This window comes from Panthera tigris, chromosome B3 (genome assembly GCF_018350195.1).
Source record: "Panthera tigris isolate Pti1 chromosome B3, P.tigris_Pti1_mat1.1, whole genome shotgun sequence".
Lineage (NCBI taxonomy): Eukaryota > Metazoa > Chordata > Mammalia > Carnivora > Felidae > Panthera > Panthera tigris.
In genome coordinates, this window is record NC_056665.1 from 7,605,700 (window position 1) to 7,633,523 (window position 27,824).

The 27,824-nt window shown below is 49.2% G+C and overlaps 1 protein-coding gene and 1 pseudogene across 2 annotated transcripts in view; one reads left to right on the top strand and one right to left on the bottom strand.

Annotated features, from left to right (window-relative positions):
• The window catches only part of NTRK3 (neurotrophic receptor tyrosine kinase 3), a 538,866-nt gene that overhangs the window by 311,883 nt on the left and 199,159 nt on the right, over positions 1-27,824 (top strand). The window lies entirely within an intron of this gene.
• Positions 14,571-16,255, bottom strand: LOC102950556 (annotated as a pseudogene).

The window sequence follows — 27,824 nt, forward strand, 5'->3', positions numbered from 1 at the left end:
GAACACCTGGCAGGTGGGGGCCAGTAGCTCCTCCTTCCTGACTCCTACTTAGCTTCTCTGAATGGCAGGAGTGAATCTGGGGACATCTCCCATTCCGCGGGTCCAGTGGAGGATCTTTTCTGTGTGGGAGGCACAAGTCTAGACACCGGGGGGGGTGGGTGCAGATGGCACATGTTCATGTCCTTAACGGGGACCAAGTGTAAGAGAGATGTATCTCACAGAACGTGGAGTCTCGTCACCTTTTCCAGATTGGAATCCCTGGTCTGCCAGGCCCTCTATCAGCTGTGGGTTGGGCACCACCAGCTGGGATCTCTCCCCGTGCGGCACTGTCACATTTTCCTGCCGCCATGATGGTTAGCCTCTCAGGCCTGCAACGACTTGCCTGCCACCATGTCTGCAGGGTGGCACCTTCTCTTTCCACTGGTCTGTTCTTGGGCACCTCCCCAGTCCCTTGCCCCTCCCCACCGTGTTGGTCTTTTGGATCTCCAGGTTCTGACCCCTTCCAGTCTGGCCTCTCCCACCACCACCTGGGACTGCGTGATGATACCGCTCGCGATTCGGTGAGTTCGGGTCTCAGGTTATGTGATATTTTCACTTCACCATTTCCTGTAGTAGTTTTTGCACACAGTGGGCTGTATCTATCCTGCCCAACTGGACATGTCCATCTGTTGGTGGAAGAACTTGGGCTCCCGTCTGTGTGATTGCTTTTGGCAGATGTGGGATGGGCCACGGTTGGGCCAGGGAGGCCAAAGAAGGCTTTCAGAGCTGCTAATTGTCTCTGCCTGGCTTTCCTCAGGGAGCGTGTGAAGCTTGCGGGCAGAATTCTGGTGTGTGTGGGGGGCCGCTGGGGGGGGGGGCTCTGCTCTTCTGGACCAAGAAAAGCTCTGGACACTCGGACCTTTATTTATTTTTTGTATTTTATATACTTATTTTTATAAAAGGAGTATAACTGCATCATAGAAAATCTAGAAATTACTGGGGGCACCTGGGTGGCTCAGTTGGTTGAACGTCCAACTTTGGCTCAGGTCATGACCTCATGGTTCGTGAGTTCGAGTCCCATGTCAGGCTCTGTGCTGACAGCTTGGAGCCTGGAGCCTGGAGCCTGCTTCGGATTCTGTGTCTCCCTCTATCTCTGCCCCTCCCCCACTTGCGCTTTTTCTCTCTCTCTCTCAAAAATGAATAAATATTACAATTAAAAAAAAAAGAGGGGAGCCTGGGTGGCTCAGTCGGTTGAGCATCCGACTTCGGCTCAGGTCACGATCTCGCGGTCCGTGGGTTCGAGCCCCGCGTCGGGCTCTGGGCTGATGGCTCAGAGCCTGGAGCCTGCTTCCCGATTCTGTGTCTCCCTCTCTCTCTGCCCCTCCCCTGTTCATGCTCTGTCTCTCTCTGTCTCAAAAATAAATAAACATTAAAAAAAATTAAAAAAAAAAAAGAAAATCTAGAAATTATTAATGAAAAGTCAGCGGTAATCCCATTATTCAGTTACCAGTGTGAGCATCATGCCTGTGAATGCGTGTATGTGAACAGACACAAGGGCACACACAAACTCAGATCTGTGTACCATCAGTCTATACCTGAGTGTCTGTATCCACATATATATTTTACACATATATTTAAATAAAGATGGCCTAGAATGGTCCATGCTGTTTTTGGTTTTTGACCTTTTTTTTTCCCCACTCAGCAGTATTTCCTAAACCTCTCTCCATGCTATTTACTAGGCCCAGCTCTTTGACTTTTCCAGGACTCTGCAAAGCTTTTTTCTCTTTCTTGCTTTCCTCTTTTCACGTTGCTTGTGTATTACACCATTTCATTTGGTTAATGTGGAATTTTGCCCATTTGCCCTGAGGCTACAATGCAACGGGGCAGAGAGTGTATTTATAAAATGTGAATGAGTGTAAGAAAGACCCAGGCCCTGCCTCCTCAGCTTCTCAGCTCCTCTCGGCTCCCTCTGTGCCTGTTTTCAGCCTGGCTTTGTTCAGGAAGCATCAGGTATGAGAGGCTTGGCAGAAGCCGACTTAACCTTCTTCTGTCTGCAGTGCTCGCGGCCGCAGCATCAATCTGCAATTATGGATCACCCACTGCGGGGCATTTCAAAGGCCTTGACGGTACAGCTCCTCCATGAGCAGAAACCAGTGTGGGAACTAGGATGGGCTCGCATGAAATATGTAATCCTAACAGAATCCTTAATCATACGCACATACAGTTCACCCTTGAACTTCATGGGTTTGCACTGCACGAGTCTCCTTAGACGCGTGTGTTTTTTGGTGCTGTTAACGTATTTTCTTTTCCTTCTCATTGCCTCTTTTTTTTCATTTTTTTTTTAACATTTATTTATTTTAGAGAGAGAGAGTGTGAGGATGGGAGGGGCAGAGAGAGGGAGACACAGACTCCGAAGCAGGCTCCAGGCTCTGAGCTGTCAGCACAGAGCCTGACGTGGGGCTTGAACTCAGGAACCGCGACATCATGACCTGAGCTGAAGTTGGACACTTAACCAACTGAGCCACTCAGGTGTCCCATCCTTATGATTTGCTTAATAATCATTTCTTTTCTCTGGTTTCCTTTATTGTGAGAATACAGTATAGAATACACACATAAAATAGGTATTTGTTGACTGTTTACAGAATCAGTAAGGCTTCTAGTCAACATTTGCTAATTAGTAGTTACGTTTTGGAGGAGTTGAAAGTTATACACGGATTTTCATCTGCATGGGGATTGGCGCCCCAGCCCCGGAGTTATTCAAGGGGCAGCTGTACACACACCAGCAAGTGCAGGTAGCGGGGGCGGGGTGGGGCAGTGGGAGGCAGTGGCTGTGGACACAAGCTCTGGCCTTAGATGGGAACCAAAGTCATAGACTTGGTGCTTTGTGTCTTGGGTGAGTCACTTAGGCTCTCTGCATCTCATGTGTCCTTGTGTGTGGATCTGAATGGATCGTGGCTACTTGGAAGAATTTTGGGAGCATGAGTTGGGATTACATATGGGAAACAGGGCAGTGACTCACACACGGTCAGGGCTCACAAAGTGGCCACTGGCATATTTTTAGGGATCTCATGGGTAGGAGAAGGGTAGTGCTTCCCTGTGTGTGTGTGTGTGTGTGCATGTGTGTGTGTGTGTGCACATGTGTGTGGTTCCACTCATGAGGTCCCTTTCTTTTGATGAACTTAGACTATTTTACAGAGTTATTTTTATTCCACCTCTGTAGGAAGCATAGGGAAAAGACGTAGCCCTACTCTCATTTTATTGGAAGATAAATTCAGACCCAGAGAAGCAGCAGCTTGGCAGGCAGGGCTGCTGGAAGGAGCGTCAGGCCAGGGGTAAGGAGGTGTGGGATGGCTGTGTGGCTTGGGCAGTCCCTGCTCTCTCTGACTCTCCATTTCCATGACTTAGAATGAGCCAACCTGGTTGGGCTACCTCATTGCTAAGGCCTCTCCCAAGCCCAGCCTTCTGTGGCTCTAAGGTGATGGTCAGCGGCCCCTCCTCATTGTGTGTGGACACTTCTGAGGCATTAGGCATGTCCAGCCAGGCCAGTGCCCGCCAGTACCCAGGAGAGCCATGGCAGTTGCCTGGACTTGGCAGTGTTGAGAGAACACTGGGGGAGCCGCGATAATCATCATGTCCATGGCCTCACCAGAATGTGCTTTATCTCTCTCTGTGTAGTTCAGTTTGAATTATTTATGATGATCCTTCCTAGTCATTTGGGAAGATGAATGAAGTCTTAGTAATTGGAGCCCTTGCACAGCCTTCTCTTGGCTAACGTCTGTTGAGACGTCAGCCCACGGAGAGCGCCAGGACTTGAGACTCTCAGGCTCACCACCAAGTCAGGTGGGAACCAGCAGAGTTTCCAGCAGGCTATGTGGTCGCCCAGCCTGCAGAGGCAGAACACAGCTAAGCTCGCGTCCTGAACATAAAAGGCCAGGTGAGCAGAGAACTGACACCTTGGCTCTGGCCTTGAGCCCCTCGGGGTGGATAACTTATCCCCTGTGTTCTCCTTCCCCCTCCCTGCCGAGGCCAGTGGGCTATTGAGGAATGCTTGTATTCTCACAATTTAGCCGGTCAGTTTTCTTGAGCTCGCTGCACAGAGCTGGCCTCAGGAATGATGAGACGACCCGGGGAAGCAGGAGCACAGGCTGTGGAGAGTGCAGTCAGCCAGGTACTGAGCCGACAGGCGCGCGCGCGCGCACACACACACACACACACACACACACACTCAGAGTTGAAACAGCTGAATTTCAGTGTTGATAGCTGGGTAGTAGCACCAGCATGAGACTGTCAAGGGCAGCTCACCAAAAAAGTCAAAACATTGGATCAATGACAAAGTAAGAAACCAGCAGCTGGAATCTTGATGCTCACAAAAGATTGTGAAGGAAGGAACAAGTGACCAAACATTATGAAGACGTGATCTCTGATTGCAGCAGGGAAGACAAAGATTGTCCTAAGGAAATGCACATCTTCATTAGAAACAGTAGACTGGATTTCAAAAGGAGGTTGAGAAGCGCCTTTTATGTGTAAACTATAACTTACCCATTTATGAGCTGGAAGGAATCTCGTGCACAGCTCTCTGGGACGTACCAGCACGTAGCAAAACGTCGCTGTCTTTCAGTGTTCAAGATGGATGTGTGCCTTAACACCTCACACCAAACCTTATCATGTTGAAGCCAGCAATTTTAAGTTAGTGTTATTTGTAGCTAAGACATTCTGTAAAGCGGTACTCTCTGCCCCAGGATTAGCCCTGCGGTTGGAGGCAGAGAAGGTGTGGCTAGTTGGGTGAGGAGAGGGTCCATTCGTTGTACTAGATGCTAGACTGGAGGGGGGATCGAGGGGCATGGCAAGCCAGAGTGAGCAGCCAAGTATGCAGGAGTATGTCCGTCATCTGGACTTGTCCAGTGGTGTCCCATGGAATGGAATCCAGGCTCTGCAGCTCCAACCAGGACCTCTGGCATGCATCTAGTCTCTCAAAGGGGACGGAGCCCATGGTCTCTGGTTAGGGGAGGATCTGTGTGGGGGAAGGGAGGCTGTGGCTGGATTTCCATATGCCTGTATCCCTCCCCTTCTTGTGGGGAACACTTGTGGCCACTGAAGACTTGTGCCTTTTAAAAGTCCTTACTCCCAGGGTGCCTGAGCAGCTCAGGCGGTTGAGTGTCTGACTTCGGCTCAGGTCATGATCTCATCGTTCATGAGTTTGAGCCCTGTGTCAGGCTCTGTGCAGATAGCCTAGAGCCTGCTTCAGATTCGGTGTCTCCCTCTCTGTCCCTCCCCTTGTCGCTCTCTCTCTCTCTCTCTCAAAAATAAATAACTGTTAAAAAAATTTAAAAGTCCGTATCCCTTATGATATCCCTCGCAGTGGTTTTATCAAGAGTGAAAGACTGGCATGAGCAGACACGACTTTGATGCAAAGAAGGAAAGCGGTTTCTATCTTTGTACAGTCTAAGGTCTGTCTGCCTCTTCAATCCATGGGCAGTGTGGAAGCTGTCCTGTCTTCTCACCACTGTGTCGAATCAGAAAAATCGCACTCTATCTGCCTCCCCACGCCAATAGGATATATATATATGTGTGTGTGTATGTGTGTGTGTGTGTGTGTGTGTACAAAGAAATTTATTTCAAGGAATTGGCTCATGAAGTAGTGGGGGCTGGCAAGTCTGAAGTCTGTGGAGCAGGCTGGTAGGCTGGAAACTTCAGGCGGGAGTGAGTTAATGCTGAAATCTTGAAACAGAGTTCCACCTTTGAGAACCCTTGGATTTGTTTTCTCTTGGAGCCTTTCAACTGATTGGATGAGGCCCACCCACATTAGCAGAGAGCCTCCTTTCCTTAAAGTCAACAGATTGTAGATGTGAACAACACCTATGAAATACCTTCACGTCAACACCTGGATTAAGGTTTGGTTAAATAAGTAGGCACCATAGCCTCGCCAAGTTGACACGTGAAGCCACCCGTCACATTGCTTAAGCTCGTTGAGCCTCAGCGTTCCCCATCTATGAAATGGACTTATAATTAGATCTGTGACAGAGGGTTGTTGTTGTGATGAAACGTGCTGATATCCGTAATGTTCTTAGTCTGTCCCCAGTCGGGTACTAGTAGGTGGCTGGTGGTGTTAGTGTGATCGGCAGAGACCGTGGGAAACATGCCCAGGGGCATCAGAATGCCCTCCGTCAGCAGTGCCTGGAAGGTGGCTATACCTTTGTGTAGCAGGCCTTTGAGCTAGTAGTGTAGACAGTCCTCGAAGGGCTGTGGGATTATGGAAGGTGATCCTCAGCCTGGGGTGTGGATATTCCTCAGGTCTTTGGAGGATTGCTGATTGAAATGCAGCTGTTGGGAGGAGGCTTCTTGAAGGGGTGTTGAGGGCAGCAGATTCTTTTGAGAGCCTTTAAGATAATTCTTTATAGCCCCCCCCCCCACTTTTTTTTCTTTATACTTTCCAGGTACATGGGTTTTTTTGTTTTGCTTTGTTTTTGTATAACTGAATAAAGATACTTAATTCAGGTCTAGCAGCTCATGAGAATAGACACATCTTCCCAAATGACTCTTACTCCGGAGGCATCACCAAGAGCCACTCATTGCTTCTTCTGTCAGCATCCTGTCCCTGTCCCATCAAGAATTCTGTTGCACAGGACTAGGGGAGACAGGTTGCTGAAGCTGGCACAGTGGCCCCAGGCAGGTCCTTGTGCTGGTGGGTGGGGATTCCTCATCTCCTCTCCCCCTCTCCAGTCTATCCTTCTCCAGCAGGAGGAGTTTTTAATCTGATTGGAGAGAGTCCTGGACGTTCATTATAGGACCATGTCTCACTAGTGGTCAGGGTTCCTATACCTAACAGGTCAGCCGTATAGGGTCCTCTTTCTCGTGAAATCCTCTGATACATCCTTCTGTTCCGCCTCCTTCTGACTGCTGTCAAGTAGGCAGGGTAGGCAAGGCCTACTTCAGTTCACAAAAGGCAGAGTAGGCGGGTCTGTTGGGCATGTAAAGTTTACCAGAACTCTCCACTGGGGTAGTTGGCTGCTGGCTCAGGGATTAACCACGTGACGCTTCGTTCCCATCCACCACTGTTTCTTGCATGAAGTTCTCTAGATGGAAACCCCTTGAGGATAGGGGGTAAACGGTAGGATGAGTTCTTCTTGGCTCTTGTAATACACTTACAACAGTACCAAAACTCCTTAAATTGTTCTTTGGACAGAGCTTGATTCCTCTTTCACCTCTTTCCCATGTGTCTCTTTTTTTCCCAGTAGATTCTGGAGAGGCTTACTGACTGCAAGGTGGCCAGCACTGGGGCTGGGAATGGGGGTGGCGGGGCATGGAGGGGTGAGGAGTGAGCCTCAGGTAACTGAATGTTGAGACCTCACTGTCCTCTTCGGAAGAATAAGAGCACACAATCTGCAGTTGATAAGCTTTGTCCGCCATTGCTGCCTTGGACGGGAGCTCCCAACTCTGGAGTTCTCAAAAGGCCAGAGAAGCTCCAAAGCATCCTGGCCAGCTGTGTATTCCCCTCTCCAAACCCTGAGGCCTTTAAGTATGTGCCTGTGGGACTAGATCCTTGCTTTGATTTGATCACCTCACTGCAACATCCAATTTCTGGTTTCAGTGTTTGTGTCTTGTTCGTATGAACACTCAGAAACTATTAGATCGACGTGGGGATAGACTAAGAGACAAATGGTTATTTTTAAAATGATTATTTATTTTGAGAGGAAGGAGGGAGGAAGAGAGGGAGAGAGAGAGAGTGAATATCTCAAGCAGTCTCTGTGCTGTCAGTGCAGAGCCCAATGCAGAGCTCGAATCTACAAACCTGAAATCATGACCTGAGCTGAAATCAAAAGTTGGACACTTAACTGACTGAGCCACCCTGGTGCCCCAAGAAGCAAGTAGTCCTTAAGTCCTGAAGTCCTTAAGTCCTTCCCCTACTCCCTGGTTTTGATACAGAGCTGGAGACTGGAGAGAGACCAGGTGACTTTTTAGAGAACAGTGTTGGTTGGGGCAGAGCCAGGCTGCACCCCAGTCTCCTGACTCTTGATGCTGCGTTCTTCCGCCATAACATTTTGCATCTCTGTGAGCTTAGATTCTGGCCTCCTCGTCTCACGAACCCTTAGGAATTTTAGCAAATACTTGGGTAATGAAGGGATGGGGTAAATCGGAAAACTGAAGGACCCAGCCTTGGAATTTCCATTCTTCTTCAGAACATACACCATCACGGTCTTTTACCTCATCAGCGTCTTGTGGTTACAGCCTGTGTCAGCTTTGAGCGGGTACCGCAAGGCGAGGCACCGTCTCTCTCCCCGGCTGCCCTCCTGATCGTCTTGTTTGCTTTTCCTCAGCTGGGTCGTGTTTTCCCGTCCACTTCCAAATCAAGTCATGCTTCACATTTTGACTGCTCTCCCTGGTTCTGTGAAGTCCCTAGACTTCAAGTTGCTGCCGCCTGTTGGCTAACAAGCTGCCCGATGTGCTTCCTCTGGGCACCTCCCCGGAACCTCTCACGGCCTCCTGGCTGGCCTTCAGCCCCTGTTCCACGGTGTCAGGGCCTTACGCCGCCCAGCACGTGCTCTGCTCCGTCAACCCCGTGCTCTCCATCTGGCCTTTGGGGTCACACCTTGCCATTCACACAACCCTCTCTCCTTTTCTGAGTGTCTTTCAAGGCTTAAAGTGAAGTGAGCGAGGCCTTGGGCACAGAATGTAAGAAGGTACCAGAAACCCCCAGCAATCAAGGTTAAAAAAAAATCAATAGGTTTTTGCATTAAGTTTGAATTTCTTTACAGCATTACTTGGCAGGATGATTTCTCTTGATGGCCGAGTTTGGGGCACCTCTTCTATGTCGTGCCCAAGGCGGTGGTCTCATTTGCTGCGCCCTGACCCAACCCTGTCATCCACACTCCACCTGTCCGTGCCCCCTCTCTCCCGGCCTCGCCCTCACCCCCCTTCGCTGTTACTCCTCGAGTCTTCTGGCCCTTGGAGACTCATTCCTTGAGAATTCATGTTCTGTTTACATCTTTTTCCAGGTTGTTAATAAAGATGTTAACACGTTCCGTAGGTCTCACCCCACCGTCTCCGTAGCCTGCGCGCTAACTGGGGGCCTTCCCCTGAGAAAAGACACTGCATTTTATCCTGAGTTCTGTTGTTTACCGTCTCCCCGTGTTTCCGTCCCGCCCGGCTCTGTGTTATCCTCCTCCAAACGCCTCAACGGCTCATGTGCCACATTTGCTTAAACTCCAGGAATGGCATGAAAGATAAGCCCCTGTAAATAAAGCTTAGGATCCTGTGAATGTTCGGGGCTGACCTACATGCACAGTCTGCCAATCTGGATTAATTTTTCAGGGAAGATTTTGTAGGGGCCACGGCACTAGCTTCTCTGAAGTCCACTCCTCTCCTCTCGCCTCCAGCCTCCTTGGCCACCCGCTTGTTTTTGTCAATCAGGAAAAGACCTCCCTGCCGTGGGCAGGCGTGACTTACTCCTCTGTGCTTAGAATACACCAGCCACGCAGAAGATGTGTTTCCCACGGGGGTCTTCCTGTTTCTGATGCAGCTGGAACTAGATTTACCTTTGTTCCTCCTTGTCAGAGGAAAAGATAGATTTTGTAACATCAATTTGACAAAATGGAAGGATACTACAGGGTGATACATCCTTTGCAAATAAGCACGAGCTCACAGGTGAAAGAAGGGGGGTGTTGTAGTCTTTGTTCTTTGTTACCAAAGTAGCAAATGCCCATAAAAATAATTCGGGGAAATAGAGGCCAACATTAAGTTGCCCTCACACCCCAAATAATCACTCTTTACGTAACCTTGGCACCCTGCCTTTCGGGGTTTTTACATATTTACCGTGCCATGGATGCAATTTTATGTCTTTGCTTTCACATAGTATGGTATCGTAGTCTGGATAGCGTGATGTAATCATTATTACTGTCATTTTTAAGGATTGCGGGCCCTTCAGTCGGAGTCAGCCGTATCTTTTTACGTATCACCATTCCCCTTTTCTATTGGTCACTCAGGTTATAAATACAGCTCTAAATGTCAATGAGGTGAGCATCTTTTGTGCATAACATTTTCTTTAGTTAGGATCCGTCCCATTGCTTAGATTCCCGATGATGGAATTAATCCCCTGTATTAACGGGAATGATGAACATGTTGCCAGAATGTTTTAGAGAAGAGTGTGACTGATTGGCAAAGCCACGGTCCTCATGTAAAAGTCAGCATTTCTATTCCTCTGCTTGTACTGGGTAAAAGCATTTTAAAAAAAGTTTATTTATTTACAGAGGGAGAGCAGGTGAGCACGTGTGTGAGCAGGTGAGGGGCACGGGAAGAGAGAGAATCCCAAGCGGACTCCTCACTGTCCACGCAGAGCCCGACATGGGCCTTGAACCCACAAACCGTGAGATCATGACCTGGGCTGAAACCGAGAGTCAGATGCTCAACTGACTGAGCCACCCAGGTGCCCCTGGGTAAAAGCATTTGTATCCATGAGTTACTGTTACCCTAGGAGTTCCTCAGATAGACCTATAAATAATTGTGGCACTCTTCATAGTACTCTGGTCCATCCATTTTCTCATGCTAACAGCATCAATGATAGTAGCAATAACATCCCTACTGCTACCTGACATATTCCTTCCACTGGCATCATTTGATAGAAATCTATTTGAGTCACATATGTAATGTTAAATTTTCTAGTAGACCTATTAATCAAAGTAAAACAGGTGAAAGTAATATGAATACTTTATTTTACTCAACCCAATACGTGTGAAATATTACCATTTCCGCCTGTAGCACCACTAGCCACAGGTGCTTAATAGCCACGCCACCTTCTGCCAGATAAGCCAAAAAGCTCTAGCAAGCTCTCTCTTCTTTCTTTTAGGTCGGCTGTTAAAGGCTTTTCTGTTTTTCATTCTCAAGTTCAGGTTGACCCAAAGCTGACTCTGAGGCAAGGACTGGATGGGCAGGTAGTTTATCTGGGAGGCGATTCCAGGAAGCATATGGGAGCAGGTGGGAAAACACGAAGGGAAGGGGAGTTTCCAAGGACAGGTGTGACATTTGAGCAATTACTGCCTGACGCCCGGAGCTCCACCCTGCTGGGGAGGGGTGAGACGTGCCCCCCATGGAGATCCAGGGATGAGGATATCTACTCACTGACCCCTGCTGTCCATTCATTGATAGTGCTTGTTTCCAGGGTGTTAACAGCCCCCCCCCCCCCCCCCCCCCCCCCGCCCCAGGCTTCAGGTCTGCCTGCGCAGGGCCAAGGTCACTTCTGTGCTTCTAGAGGAAGTCCTCAGACAAAGCGGTAAAACGCAGGCTCTTAAGGGGGATTGTAGTCAGGGTGCTGAAACTGTCTGCCATGGTTGTTAGTAAACTCAGGTGGACCAGGGATGTGAGGTGGGGCCACCACAGCAGCCATCTGATCTGCCTCCGGGTCTACGTCAAGGTGTGGTGGGATCTTCTTGGATGGGTGTGATCCCAGCCCAGGTCATTCTCAGTTGATAGGAATCATGGGTGATTCGGTCTGTATTCGTGTATACAAGCAACAGAAACTGATTCTTGCCCACTAGGCAGAGGCTAGTCGACAGAAGGATGTTGAGGACTCTTGGAATGTGAGGACCCAGGAGGAGCACGCTGGCTTGGGAAGGGGAGGGAATACGATTTTGTGTTCCAGGACGTGGCAAGCCAGCAGCACAGTTAATATCTTCTAGTGGAACAGAAGATACTGTGTCTGAGTGTGGAATGGGAGAGAGGTCACTCTGGCTTCCTTTCGGAAAGTCACCACCTAAAATTATCCTTCCAATTATACTACATACGATGAAAGAAAGATGATTCCCCTATAGGAAATCAAGTTGCTATTAGGGAATGGATGCTGGGCAGCTAAAAATGGACAAATGGCCACTTGCAGAAGGGCACTGGGCTTCCTGGTGAAATCTGAATAAGATTGTGCCAATCAGTTTTCTGCTTTTGGTAACGCACTATGCTTGTGTGAGAGGTCACCGCTGGGGGATGCTAGGTGATGGGTATGTGGGACCTTTTTGTACTATTTTTGCAACTTCTTGTGGGCCTATAACCATTTCTTAATAAAAAGTAATAAAAAAAAAAGGGCAGGGGAATTGGTACTCGGGGTATGTAGATACTTTGGGAGTAAAATTTGGAGAAATTAGAGTATCCAAACCTCATGTTTTCTCTTGCTTCATCCTCAAAGGCACAGAATACCAGAGCTAAATCTTTAGACCTCAACTTTACTCCTCCTCAAGCCTTCCAACCCCGAGGAGGGTTAGGTACCCATTTACTTGAACTCTCATGGATTTCGTGCTGTAGCCAATTTATTGTATTTTTTGAAGTTTATATTTGGAGGTTTGATGTTGATCTGCAATTAATTGGACAGGATAGCAAGCAGGTCTGGAAAGGGACTGGGTTAATACAGCTTCTCAGTCCTATTTTGGTAAGAAGGAGGCGGGGGGATATGATCGCGTTTATTGAAACATTCCCTCCAAATAGCATAGCAGCTATTTCTTTATATGGCTTCCCAGCCAGAGTGTATTCTGAGGGGATGATTAGGTTCTAGAATGTAACCATTGGTGTAAAGACAGTCAACTCCCTAGAGGATGTGAATGCTTCCATTCTTTGTTCTTGCGATGCTGTAACGTCAGTGGAACCAAAAGAGAGTCTGGGGCCGTGGTAGCAGGTACCTTTAGTGCCAGCGCTGCGTGCCGTCAACATGGATTTGTCCACAAACCCCAGTTAGTGGGTGTCGGGAAACCATTGCTTGTCTAAACAAGATCTGTGAGACTCCCACCCTCGTTTAGCCGTCAGATTTCTAATAATTCTGTAATAAGCCTTTGGCCAATCAGATGCATTCTTTTATGATGGGTTTGCACAGATTTAATCTAAGCAATAGTAATAATTCACAACGATAGAAAACACTGAGCCGTATTCTTCCCATAAATTATTCCCTGGGAGTAAATCAGCTATTTAGGGAGGGAGATGCATTCACGTTTGCAGGCCGCTGGAGGCTTGCTCAGTCCGTTAGGGTTGTGGGGTGCTAGGTAGTCCCACAGGCCCTGGTTTCTGAATCTGTGCACAGCCCAGCCCTCGGGGCTGAGGCGGGGGTACTCACAGTCTACACGTAATCCTTCTTCCCGGAAGGCAGAGTATTTTATGGGTATGATCTCATTCTTCCTCCCAGCCTTCTCTGGAGGCTGGGAGGGATCTGCTTTGGGAAGCTCCTGGAAAATTCCTTTTCTTCCAAGACCTCTCCACAGCTCACTTTCCTCCAAAGGCTGCAGCAAGAGGAGCCCACTCCACTGGCTTTTTCTAGAGTTTCCAAGGAGCCACACTGTCCTGGGAGGGGATTGGGAATGCGTTCTTTCCTTGTGTCACGGGATCGGGAGTCAGGGCTTCTCACAATCCTGGCTCCACCGCGTACGTGACCTGGCTCAGGCTGTGTGCCCTCTGCAGCCCTCAGTTTCCTGTAGGAATCAGGGAGGCTACCGCTTGTAATGTTGCGACTTTCAGGAAACGAGAGGTATTTACACAAGGTAAGTAGAGGACCCACGTTATTATTAAGTTTATAACAAAAATTACTGGGGCGCCTGGGTGGCTCAGTCGGATGTGTCCCACTCCTGATGTCGGTTAGGGCGTGATCTCACGGTTTGTGAGATCGATCACCATGTCGGAATCCGTGCTGACAGTGCAGAGCCTGCTTGGGATTCTCTCCCTCCCTCTTTCCTTCTGTCTCTTTCTCTCTTTCTGTCCGTCCCCCCAAAAAATAAATAAACAAACTTTAAAAAAGTACTGAATCCCCGAGAGAGGGTTAGAGGGATCCTCCCTGAGTCATTAGCCAGAGTGCTGCCTTCTGGTCCAGAGCACCCATGGCAGAGGTGAGGTCCAGAGTGCCCATGGCGGGGGTGAGGCCCGCGCTGCCTTCTGGTCCAGAGTGCCCGTGGAGGAGGTGAGGCCCGTGCCGTCGTGTTATGGCACTGGCTCTCGGATCAGACTGCATGATCACCATCATGATGACCTCTTGTACCACCTGGGATGTGTGACAAACACGCTGTAGTGGAAGTAACACAACTTTTAGATGCAGACAGAGCCTGTTGAAATCCTAACTCCAGGGTCTTTGGTCCCTTCCAGGCGCTTCCCTTCCCCGTGCCCCGGTCATGCCACCCATTTGGTGATGATATGTGGGTATCCTCCTTTGTTTCCAGTTCTCTCCAGAACTGGCTTTTTAAAGGAGAAGAATGGATGCCTGACTTTGTGGCCCAAAGTGAGGTTCCTCCTTTCCAGGAAAGGCTTCCCCATCTGTCTGAGGTTTCTTATCAAGGGAAAATAATTTTCTGTTTACACTGAAGCAAAGTGGCACTTGGTTTTGCCTTCTGTGGTGGGCAGAATGATGCCGCCTTCACCCCTTTCTTCCCTAAAAGATATCAGGCCCCCATCCTTGGAACCTGTAAATAGTGCCTTATAAGAAAAAGGGTCTTTGCAGGTGTGATTCAGTTAGGGAGTTTGAGATGGGGAGGTTATCCTGGATTACCAGGGTAGGGCCTAAATGAGGTCATATGTCTCGTGTGTGTGTGTGTGTGTGTGTGTGTGTGTGTGTGTGTGTGTCTGTCAGTCTGTCTGCAGAGAGCTTTATTGTTGCCACGGACCACATGTCCTCTCCCAAGCTCTGGGGGCATTAAAAAGCTGCCTAGTGGCTACAGGGAGAGCTCAGGCATGAGCCTGGGCCCCAGGGAGATGCCAGAGGGGCCCCTCAAAGGCTGCTGGGCTCCAGAGGCTCCTAGTCATGCTTGAGTGCAATCCTTTGGAAGAGCTACTGCTCAGCCCAGCCTGGGGGCTGGCCAGCCTGTGGACGTGAGTCGGGGGGGTCTGGTCTCCCATCTCCTTGGTGAATGTCCCCTCCTCATCCCGGAAGTGGTTCTCCACGCATTCTCGGACATCTACGCGGGCAGGACCCAGGGCGTGCAGACCCAGAAGGGCCCGGTTCAGGTTCTCCAGGACCATGGCAGCTTCCATGGAGTCCAGGGTTTTACCCCACTCATCTTGGGATGGCTTTTGCATGCCTTGGAAGAGGGTGTGACCACTGTGCTGGTTTTGCGTCTTCAAGAGACGCTCAGCATCCTTGTACTTTGTAGCCGACTCCCAGAAGAGGTGGCCCATCCCCTCCAGAGGCACATCGTAGTGGTGGAAATAGAAGCCCAGAGAGAGGTAGGTGTAGGAGAGACCTGAAGGTGCATGTGGACCAGGTGGTTGATAGCGGCCTCCATCATGCTGGAACAATTCTGACAAATCTGGGAGCTCACGGTTGATGGGTAATAAGGAGCCAAGCTTGAAATACGGTGTTGGCTGGTCCCAGAGGCAGAGGGTGGGCAAGAAGACGATTCTGAAAGTTGGCCTGGAAAAAAGTTTGGAGGGTGGTTGGAGGCTGGAAGAAAGGGCATCCCTGGGTCCGCTCCATCCGAACACTGTTGAAGGAATAGACTCGGGGGACCCGCAGGTGCACTGTCCATATGTACAGTTTCAAGAGAGAGGCTGAGAGCAGTTTGACTCCTCATAATGGGGGATGGGCAGAGAGGTTTGAAGGTGCTAGAAGATTGGAGTGATGTAGTCACAAGCCAAGGAATATGCTGATACCCTCCCAAAAGCTGGGACAGGCTAAGGCCAGATTCTCCCCGAGAGCTTCCAGGGTGAGCACAGCCTTGCTGACACCTTGGTTTTGGCCTAGTGATACTTGATTGCTGACTTCTGGCCTGTAGAACTGTGAGAGAATAAATGTCCCTTGTTGTAAGCCGCTGGGTTTATGATAGTTTGTTAAGGCATGAAGCCAGCATGCCTTCACCCTGTCGGGGCTGACCAGGGGGTCAGCCTCGCCTGGGGGCTTGATTTCCGCAACGTGAAGAGCCCAGATATGGGAAGGCAAACCTCTGCCTGCTGGAGATTGACCCAGGCTCTGGTCCTGCTTATGGCTCAGACCTGCCAGAGGCGTGGCCGTTGCTCTAAGTGATCCAGGGTTGATGGTCAAATGGATACAGGACCTTCCGGCCCTGGCCTTGGAGGCCATGCAGTGGGAGCCTCCATGGTGATACTAGCTGAGGGGCCTCAGCCACCAGAGCTGCGACTCTGCCCTTGAAGGTTGACCCTGCCAGGCAGCATCGGCCGTCATGTTTCCGTGATCTGCCAGCCCCGTGTGCCCGTGGGAGGTCGTCTTTGTGCTGAGGAGCTGCGTCTGGGCTGCAGGCAGAGCAGACACGAGCTGCTCGTGAGGCTGTGCCAGGCAGGAGGGCGTCTTGGAGTCGTGGTTTCCGTTTGCCATGTTGTGATGGAGGCTCCATTGTTGGATGGGGTGCGTGTGATTGTGAGCCATGGGAGAAGGCCGGCTTCTGCCGGAGGTTTAGTTTTTTCAGGAAATTAGGACAGATTCATGGTTCCTTCACTAACATGCCTTCTGATACGTTCTCTGGAGTAGGACGGGGCAGGGAGCTTTAGTTAGCTCACTGGGAATCGCTCGTGATTTGGGGGACACTTATCTGGTAGGTGAGCCATGGAGATAAAAAGAGTCCAAGAGCCACCATCACGGAACAGTCTCCCCTCCCTCTAACCACACAGATGTGGGATCTTCCCGCCGTTGTGCTCATGGCAGATATCACTCCTCGATCACGGCCCTGTTAGGCTTGGACCCGGGCACAGAATCCTTCTCAACACGATGCTTTAGTTTTCCATTACCACTTGAATCAGGGTTGACACTTGAGGTGACATACATTTGCCATTCCTGCTAATTCCTTCCCCAGTTTGGAGATGCCATGAATCTTCCCTAATTCCCAGTAGTACGTTGGTCTTTCCAAAGTCCCTTTATAGGCCTCTGTTTAATGAGAGGTCTAGCCACCCCTCCCCCCCACTTCTTTGATCGGGATAAGTTGTAGGTAATAAAACCAGTTCTCAGTTTACCATGGTTCCCCATTTAGAGCCTTCGTGGGTCACAGATCACAGAGGAGGCCTGGGGACTAAATTTGGAAATCAGCAGCTGTCCTGGGATGGGTGTCGGCTAGTATTTTTTAAGGTGAGAGTTTTGGTCAGATGCCTTGAGCACCACCAGCAGGCACCAGGCTCCCAGAGTGCTGGGCGAGAGCAGGAATGTGTCTGAGTTGCCTGATGAGCTGTGCTTTCCTACACTGTTTGGGGCTGGAGGCCGTGGCCTTGCCAGCAGAGAGGAGGAGATCAAGCCAGCTGCTGGCTAGTGTTTGCCTCCTGGCTTTGCCAGTGTCTGGTATCTGGGCAGAGGATGTGCTGGGACTGTGCGGCTGGGGGGTGTCAGTAGCCGAGGAAGTTCTGAGGGGGCTGGAGGGAAGAGGAGACGGTGGAGGAGAACAGTGTAAATCTAGATCCTGAAAGTTACCAGCCGGTTGTTATTGTGAACATTTTTTTTTCCTGGTGTTAACTTCCTAGAAACGACTGGAGAGAAATCTGCCGTCATTTCATTTCTAGAGGAGAAATGACCGTGGCTAGATGTGCAATAAGGATTTCCTGTGTGCAAGTGATTTTATGATAGAGATTCCAGGCAGACCTCGCTCTTAGCCCTTCTTTATGGCAATATGGATGCAGGAATGGTTGTCTGTGTGGCCTAGGGGGTGCGCTCCTCCCTCCCTCCCTTGCTTGCTTTTCTTCCTCCCGTCAGTTTTGAGCATCCACCATGCACCGAGTACTGGTTTACACATCCGGGTTCAGCAGTAAATAGAGTCTCTGCTCTCATGAAGCTTATATTCTCGTGGGGACAGATGGACCAGACAGGACACCATCAGGTACGTGTGGAGCATGTCAGGGGCTGATACACGCAGGGCAGAGAAGAAAGTTAGGAGGATGCAGCCAGCTGGAGGGGCTGGGGAGCTCTGCCCAATAAAAAAGTGTCTAGAACGCGGACCAGCTGAGCACAGAGGGAACGTACCTCACAGACAGTGCGGGGAGGAGTGTTCCTGGAGAAGGAACCAGAGCAGAGGCCCTGGGGTGGATCCAGAGAACTTGGCAGAAGCCTCACGGGTGGTGATCTACAAGGGAAGTCAGTGACAGGGAAGTCTGGTGACGAGACAGCTCTGGGTCCTGGGACGGGTCCTCCTCTGCCTTCCAGGAGGATGGCGGGACAAAGCAGGGTTTCAGTGCCAGAGAAATTGGGGACCAGGCAGGGATTTTGCTGTGGTTTTGGCTGATACATGGACATTGCTTTATTCTCTTTTGTGATCCCCCAAATAGCCCAGACAGCAACTTGGCCTTCCCTAAGGTGCTGTGTCTGAATTGGGAAAAGGGGCCAATACTCACTAGCCACCACATGGGAAGGTAGGTTTGTTATAGACAATGAACACTATCGCCCAGCTCTTTTTGTTTTGAAGGCTACAGAAGTACATGGTCACGTCAAAGTTTTGGAAGATAGTGAAAAGCACGGAGAGAGAGAGAGAGTAAGAATTACCTGCTTTTTTTACTATCTTGAGATAACTGTTGTCAGCGTATTGCTTTACATCAGATCACCGGGGGATCCTACTGTGCCTACTTCATTCATATAACAGAAATCTAGGAAGTACTATTATATACTAGGAACCGTTTTCAGCACTGAGGGTACGGCAGCATACACAACAGACCAGAAAAACCCCGCCCTTAGGGATTTCACTTTAGAATAGGGAGAGATGGACAAACCAGTGAGCAAAATACGTGAAACGCCAAATGGTGATAAGCGCTGAAGGAAAGGAGCCGCGAAGACAGAGGGCGTTAAGGGGAGGCTGCAGGTTTTGATGGACAGCTACGGAAAGGCGTCCTAACTGGAAGGGTATCATTTGAGTAAATCTGACAGAGGTGAGGTGGTGAGCCATGTAAATATCTGGGGAAGCGCATCCCTGACGGCAGAAACTGCCAGAGCAGAGGCCCTGGAGTGGGAGCATGTGTGGCATGTTCAAAGAACAGAGGAGGGTGGTGGCTGGAGAGAGGGGGATTGGAGGGTAGTAGAAGATGAAGCTAGTGAGAGTCTGTGGGACCGGGCCACACAGGGCCTTCTAGGCCGTGGTAGAGACTCTGGTGGCCATTCTGAGTGAGCAGGGAGCCTGAAAAGATATAAAGCAGGAGAGGGACAGGAGCTGACTTGTATTTAGAAGGGGCTCCTTTATGGGACATAACGACAGAGGTCTGGAGTGGGAGCGAGAAGGGCTGCTGAGTCCAGTAGTACAGATTGTGCACTGCTCAAGGGCAGGGCGTGGCAGCTGGAGATAGGGTCAAGAAGCAGCTTCCATCAGAGAGAGCATTTCCTCAAATTCAACCAAGGTGCACTCAGGCCAGTAAAGCTGGGTAGTTTCACTTTTTTTTCTTAGTAAGATGTCGCTAACATTTCACCCATGTCTTTAAATAGTCTTTGACAACATGTTTTTTAGTGGATGAACAGTGTTACCTCATTTGGATGTACCATAATATAATTAATCTCCTATATTAGACATTTCGGTTGTTCCCAGTTATTCACTATTTTTAAAATATGCTGATGGACGTCAGTGTACATAAATCTCCATGTACATCTCTGATTATTTCCCTGGGCTAAATTTCTAGAAAATGAGTGATCAGGTTAAATAATATGCATTTTTAGGCTCTTGGTTATTAAATTATTTTTTAGATAACAGAGCTGAGCTCAGAAAGGTTGAGGCCTCCAGGCATGTAGCTAGGAGGTAATGGAGTGGGATGTGAATTCAAACATGTTGTTTTCTAGACCCATCTTCCCTCTGTCTCACCACACTTAGGGACAGCTCAGTTGTCATGCATCCCACAGACAGGGGCCAAGTGGCCTCATTTTGGTGGCTTTGATGATGATGAGGGTCGAGGAGATGAAACCAGCAAGCTTTCTTTAATCAACTCTGTGCCCGGAACTGTGCTCAGCACAGAATGTGAATATTCCCTTTGGACACTCCGAGTGACCCTAAGAGGCAGAAAATAGATTTAGCTCCATTTATTATACATGGAGACACTGAAGATCAGAGAAGTTAAGCAGCCTGCCTGAGGTCACACAGCTCAAAAGTGGGAAAGCCAGAGTCGAGCTCTGATACCTGCATTCTTTTTTTTTTTTTAATTTTATTTATTTATTTTTAAAATTCCAGTGTAATTAACATATAATATTTGTTTCAGGTATACAATAAATGTAGTCATTCACCAATTTGGTATAGGACTCAGTACTCGTCAAGTGTACTCTTACTCCCTTTCACCTGTTTCACCAATCTCCCCACCCACCTCCGGTCTGGTAACCATTTTGCTCTGTCTGTAATAGAGTTAAGAATCTTCTTTTTTTGTTTGCCTCTGTTTTTTTCTTTGTTCATTTGTTTTGTTTCTTAAATCCCATATGACCACAGTCATATGGTACTTGTCTTGCTCTGACTGACTTCTTTCACTTAACATCATACCCTTGCAGCTCCATCCACGTTGTGGTGGATGGCCAGATTTCATTCTCTTTTTATGGCCGAGTAATATTCCGTTACAAATACGTATCTCCCATCTTCTTTACGCATTCGTCTGTTGATGGGCACTCGGGCTGCCTCCATAACGTGGCTGTTGTAAATGACGTTGCAGAGAACACAGGGCTGCGTGTATCTTTTCAAATTAGTGTTTTCATTTTCTTCGGGTAAATAACCCAGGAGCTAACACCTGCATTCTAAGCCAGACTGTGCTCCCGGGCGTTCCAAGACAGGAACCGTGCACGCTGGTTTCTTGAGTGATAAATACCGGCTCATGTTGGCTGGCAGTTCGTTTCACAGCCCACCCTTGGGCTGAGAGCTTCTATGCTGCTCTTGCTTTTATTATTACTGTATTATTATTATTATTATTATTATTATATTACTTATTATTACTGTATCACTTTTATTACTGTGTTTATGCTATTCCAGTAACATGTTATATGTGCTGATGTATGTATAATACTGGGAGATACTACGAGTATGTGTATTATATTGCTCTTACCCTGTGCTCTCACTGTCACTACTCTTACTACATTATTGCTATTAATCCTGTGCCATTACCGTTACCACGAGCCACGTTTCTCGTGCTGGAACCTGGGTCGAAGAGACGGAGCATACGGTTACTACGGCAGATGGAAGGGGCCCCATAGGATGAACAGAAGCCTGTCATGCCTGTTAAGTTATTGCCTCATATTGTTGTTATTATTGCTGTAATTATTACTCTGATGATACTGATCATTGATATGACTACTAGGTTAAACATAGGCACTGATATTTCCAAGCCAGCCTCTTGGCTAAGTGTTCTGCTCTGCTGGCTTTCCTCACGGCAACCTCACAACAAAGGCATGTTCTTTCACTGTGCGCCTTTTGCAGTTGGGGAAACTGAGGACTAGGAAGTTTCATGACTTTCCCAAAGTCTCCCAGCTCCACACTGGTCTTCTTCAAACAGATTTATTGAGGTCTGAGTTACACACAACAATCTGGGAATATTTAAAGTATACAGCATGAGGCTTTGACATCTAGCCCGTTTTGAAACTGTCACCACAGTCAACATGGGGAGCGTCCGGATGCCCCAGGGCTCCGACGACACCGATGTCAGGGGTCTCATGAAGAGCCCTCAGCTGTCTGCGGACGTCTGCTACTGATCAGGAGGAAAGTCTCAGCCTTTTCCACTGCTTTTCCACGGCCACATGCCGCTGCCACTTTCTTCTGGCCCCCACTTGCCCCAGTGCTTTCCATGGCCAAGGACCAGGATTCTCGAGTGACAGCAGACGCTTCTTTCCAGGGAGGGTGCCTCTCACAGGAGGGATTCTGTGGGGGCAGAATTCAAGGTTCTGGGACCCTCAGCACTCCCCTGGGGCTCCTTGCAGAAAACAGGAGACCTCGCTGGTTGAGTGAGACACAGTGGGGCCCCTCCCCTTCCCACTTTTCAGCTCTTGAACCTTATTTACTCTATAGGACCAACTCTTGCTTCCATATGCAAACCAAAGGCATTTCATGACTTTCTGGGGTGCACACTTTGCCTCCGGGGAACTCTCTGTGTCCTGTTAACTGTTATATTATCTACATCACACTCAGTTAATATTCAGATGAACTGTGTGGACAAACTGACTTTAAGGGGTGTGTGTGTGTGTGTGTGTGTGTTCCATTGCTAGAAACTTCTCTGAGACCAAAATGTAACAAACTGGTCCTGCTCAGGTATGAGACAGGAAGCCGTGGCTCTTGCCTAAGGCTTGGTCCCCTGAAAAACCCACTGCCTTGGTGGCCGAGGCCAACAGAGAGCAGCTCTCGAGGAGAGGGATGCTGCCCACATGTGCCCTAGGGCAGAAGATGGGTGTGTCCCCATTTCTCCTTGAAATACCTTGTGTGGGGGGAGAGCTGCGAGAAGCCAGCCCTCTGTCCCTGTGAACCCGGCACATTTGGACTTGTCCCTGTCTATGGGGACAACTAATAGTGACCACGTCTGTCTCCTTCCCTTTGCCTTTGCTGGAGCAGTGGTTCCTGAACTTGTCTGCACGTTAGAATCGCTTGGGAGCTTAACAAGACGCTGATGCCTGGTGCCACCCTTGGGATTTTGATTTAATTGATGTTGGAGAGGGCAGCCTAGGCTTTAGAATATTTAAAGATCCTCAGGGGATTCTCATGTGTGGCCAGATTTGGGTCTGGAGTGTAGCACAGAACTGTCTAAATGAAATACACTGACAGCCACATACGTACTTTTAAGTTTCCTAGTGTAGCCATATTAAAAAAAAAAAAGTAAAAAGAAACAGGTGAAATTAATTCTACTGATGTATTTTATTTAACCCCATACATTTCAACGTTTCCAATTTAAACATTTTATGAGATATTTTAATTCTTTTTTTTTTTTCCTTTTTTGGTACCATGCCTTTGAATTCCAGTGGTTTTTACGATTACAGTGCCTCTCAACTTACACCAGCCAGCTTTCAAGCCCACTACTGAATTGGAAGTACAAGGCAGGCACATAGTAGGTGCCCAAGAAAAGTTTTTGAACACGTGAACATGTAGTGGGAGGAGTCACAGTCTTATCTGTAGCAGTGAAAGTCTCTAGAGTGTGTCAAAGGTGCACCATGACAGAGCTCCCCGTGAACAGCCTTGCTTCTCTCTTAGGGTTCAGGCCTCAGACACCAACCCTACCCATGAGGTCCTCCTCCCTGATCACGCTTTGTTTCACCCCTGCACTCCGCTCCCCGCCGTAGGTGGGCGCACCCCTGGTGGGCAGAGTTTTGACATCCCAGGCTCGTTCTGCCATTGTCATTGCCTGTGCCACCTGTGCCATTCTTCTCTGTGCCTCTGTCAAGTAACCTGTAAGCTCCTTACAGCCATAGTTATGTCCTCATTTGCCTCTGTATTCCTAGTGGCCAGCACAGTTTGGATTCAGTATGTGTTTGTGGAATGAAGTCCTAAACTAACGACAGGAGAGATTTGAACTGCCATGGAGATCAGTTTTTTGGAATGAGACTGGGCTAGGCCAGGTCTTGCCTAGAAGGCAGAGCTGATCCAAGTGCTTCTTCATCGTCTGGTTATTACTGATTTTAATCATGTGTCTCAGTCAGTGATGGCTGCATAGTGCTGAGTAACAAACATCTCCAGTCTCCTGTTGCTTCCCAAAAGCATTTATTTCTTGTCCCCGGGCCTGTGGGTTGGCTGGCGTTTGGCTGATTCCAGCCGGGCTTGGCTGAGTTTTGCTCCAGGTTGTGGGTTAGGTCCTCCACGTTTCTGATCTGGGGGCCCCGGCTGAGGTAGCAGAGCAGATGGCAGATGGCTGGGGTGTGAGAGGATGAGGAAAAACATGTTGTGCCTCTTAAAGCCTTGACTTGGGACTGTCGCCATCACTTTCCCTACATTGTAGTGCCCAAAGCAAGTTACCCAGCCAAACCCAGAGTCAGTGGGGCACGGAGTGGGAGGGAAGCAAATATTAACATTCCAAATGACTGTGCACTAATCTGCTTTCCTGGCTAAGGGTGGTGATGCTCCTGCCTCTGCTAGGTTCCTCTTGTGTCTCGGAGATGTTTTGCTTTAAGCCTGTTTTTCAGTGCAAAAGGAGAAGAGGATTGGGGCTTTTATCAGTCATAGCTTCTTTGCTGCCCTGAAGTTGCCTCTATCTTATTTGGCATTGGCTATCTTGTTTTCTACCCCTTTGACCCTGTGAATTAGTTAACATAAGAATTCATGCTAAATTCTCTTCCTCCTCTTCAGGAAGCAGTCAAGAATTGTCAGCCCCTGAAATTTAGGTTATCTGAACCATACTATGTGCGCAAACCCTGTGCACAGCCACGTTGGGGCATGCGGCCACTGTTGATTCTACAGGACCCCTCCCCCCCACTCCCCCCATGTTGAGGAGAGGATGTGGCTGACCAGAGTTAATGGTGGCTCCCGGCACATTTTTATTTTTTCAGAATCTCTGCCTGTATTTCAAGGTGTTGCTGAGGTTTAAGGAAACCAACCCACTCATTTACTGTCACCTTGATAACCTTCAGCTCTGCTGGGCCAGAAGGCAGAGAGGGGTTTCTGTGTGTATATGCAACTACAGAGGAAAGTCAGCAAGGTGAGGGAACAGGAGAGAGGGGACGGGAGGCTGGACAGCACGTCATTCTTCCATCCATCTGGTTTGGACCTTGCAAGTTCACTGCCGTTACGGAGACCTTGCCAAAGCCCACAGTTGAGCTCAGACCAGGGGCCCCGGATCATTTCCAGAGGAACCTGCTTGTAAGGATTCTGTTTTGAGTAAAGATGCTACTTCTAATGAAGCAGAACGGAACTCCTGGCTGATTTTCCCTCCCTCCTGCAGGCTGCAGGCCTCCGTGGGCTCTGAGGAGCACAGGCCTGGCTGTGAACAGAACATTTTGACCCTGAAATCGTCCAGTGCTGCTGCTTTCCCCAGGCTTCTCCTGGTCTGATTTCGCTGCTTTTAGGATCCCTGCCTCCCGGCGTGGTGCAGGGGAGCAAAGAGACAGCCGGACACCCTTCTGGTTGGTTGGGGTCTCTGGGGAAGGAGGAGCTTTGAACCCAGTTTGAACCTCTGAGGGTTCAAGTTCCTGTTCTCTTGCACAGTATGATTTCCTGTTTCGAAGAAAAAACCCAGGGTTTTAAGACCTTAAAAAAAAAAGGCACTTGGACACGAAATGGCTCTTACAAAACAGCATGTTGATGAGTTAAGTATAAATGAATCAGAGACATATGGATTAAATTTCCCTTGCAATCCGCTGGGGCTTCACAATTAGGGGAAGAGTGTTTGTCAAAATGTGTGTCTGTCTCCACCAGGGTCTGGGATGGATTCAGAGGCTGAGCGGTCTTGCCCACCTTCCCTTCCCCACGTCCCCTCTCCTCCAGTGCCAGGGCTTAGAGCCAAGGGAGTTACCAGCAAGTCCTGGGTTTCTTCTCTTTACTCCTCAAGCCTGCAGTCCTTTTCTCTTAATTGAATTGTTCCCCACACATCTCCCCTGTGCCTTCAGATGGGGGATGGGGCCAATGTCTAACTCCTGCAAAGACCTCGAACCCATGGGGGAAAGAGAGATCAGCATGAGCCACATTGACGTGTGGGTTACCACTGCCTGAACCGTTAGGAACCATCCCACGTTGGCCTGTACTATCTATCGCAAGCCTTCTCGGCAACGCGAACATCTGTTGGGGTTCAGACGTGGCAATTAGGAAAACCGCCCCCAGTGGCCAGAATGGGGGTGGGATGGAGGGTTGGCAGCTTTGGTCTTGGATCTCCTGGGCACAATTCTTGCTGTCAAAAGAGGGCGGGGCGGGGCGGGGTGGGGCTGGGAGGTCTTCTGGTCTCATGATAGTAATAAGGATACCTGAGGGACGATTAGCTTGTTTTTCACTCAGAATCATCCAGATGTCCCTAAGTGTGTTGGCCATTGTGTCTAATTTCTTACTCTGGTTTTGACCAAGGAACAGAGAACCACCATATATTTGGAGGGATTCTGAGCAGTTTCCGTAACTGTGTTGTCATTTTGCCCTAGAACCCTTGAGGCAGAAGAAATCTTAAGGAATCCCCCTGTGTAACGCAAAGAAAGAGCTTCACCTGATGAACCACAGGGTAATTCACTCTCCCCGTTATGCCCCCTGCTCCTTCCTCCCCTGCTTGGTGGGACCCCTTTGTCTCCTTGGAACCCAGTCTGAAGGCACAGTGTTCTAGAATCGGAATCACTAAATTCTTTGGCCCTTAGTGCCAGCAGCAAACTTAATAAATGTCTCAGGGACATTATGTGGAGTGAAAGAAGCCAGACGCAAGAGAGAACATGCTATGTGATTCCATTTGTATGGAATGGGTTCAGAAATAAGCAAAACTAATCAGTGCTGATGGAAGTCAAATAGTGGTCACTTCTGGTAATGATTGGAAGGAGGCATGAAAGGCTGGAAACATTCTGCATTTTGATGTGGTTGATGACGAGACAGGTGTATACCTATATAAACATTTCTTTTTTTATTTTAAAGTTTATTTATTTTGGGGCGGGGGAGAGCATGCGTGCGAGCGAGCAGGGGTGGGGGCAGGGAGAGGAGGAGACAGAGAATCCCAAGCAGCCTCTGCACTGTCAGGGCTCCTTCACCTCACGACTGTGAGATCATGACCTGAGCTGAAATCAAGAGTCAGACGCTCTTATGGTTTGGCTCCCTCCCTTTCTATCTTTTTTTTTTCTTTTTTCTCTTTTTTCCTTTTTTTTCTTCCCCAAACCGTAAGGGACTCTTAAAAACTGAGAATAAACTGAGGGTTGATGGGGGGTGGGAGGGAGGGGAAAGTGGGTGATGGGCATGGAGGAGGGCACCTTTGGGATGAGACCTGGGTGTTGTATGGAACCAATTTGATGATAAATTCCATGTTAAAAAAGAAAAAGTCAGACGCTTAACTGACTCAACCACCCAGGCGCCCCTAAACATATTATGAGCTGTACACATAAGATCAGTGTCCTTGATTCTCTTAATTGTACGTGTATGATTTGTTAACTAAAAAGTAGGAAAATCCTCATCACCTCTTTCCCACCCCTAAAGGCTGGGGGGCTCCACTTTCTGGTGAACCTCTTAGCACACTGACTGAGAGTCCGGGCTTGGAGATTGTTGGTGTAGGGGTGAAGGCAGAGCCCAGGGCAAGCAAGACACAGGGAAGGGTCAGCCTCGGAAACTACAAGTGAGGTCTCCTGCTCAAAGCAGGGCTTTAGTGACCAAGAAGGGCGCGGTGGAACTGAGGGCACCCAAGTGGCTTCTGATTGAGTAGCCTCTGTCTTATCACAAAGGTGAAACTCAGTGAGTCTGTGGATGGGGCTTGGCGGGCCCTGGAGGGATTGCAGTGCGGTGGAGCCCGCCCTGCTTCAGGCATTTCTTGCTGCCTTAGACGGAGGAAGGCGCCTACCTTCCCCCTTCGGATACACAGCGGAATGTGGGGGCGCCGAGGAAGGAGGGCACTGCCTCCACAGCCCTTGTAGATTCACAGGGTCTTGGCAAGTTGGAGGCGTGCAAGGGGACAGAGGGTTCACAACCAGCTCGCCGGACTTCCAGAAAGGGGCTGCACTTAGGACAGGCAGTTGGAAGGTTGCTTGAAGAGACGGACTGGCCTTGTCAGCCTGGTGTGCCTGGACTCTGGTTGGGAAACCTGGCCGGTCAGTGGGATTGAGGAACGTGGCTTGGACAAAGCATGGCAGCAGATTGCTTGGGGTCAAGGCCCGACAGGAGCAGGGGGGCACTTTGGGCTGCTTCTGGATGTCCAGCAGGTGTGGGACATCTCCTGCCCCATCCCACTTCACCCACCCTCTCTCCTCTCCCAAGCCCCTGAACCCGTCATTGGATCCAGACCCTGAGGCTTTCTGTCTCATTTCTAGGGTCCATATGTGGAGGCCTGAACCTCTGCCAGGCCAGGCACACTCGTGTAGGAGGGAGATTGCAGTTCTCTTT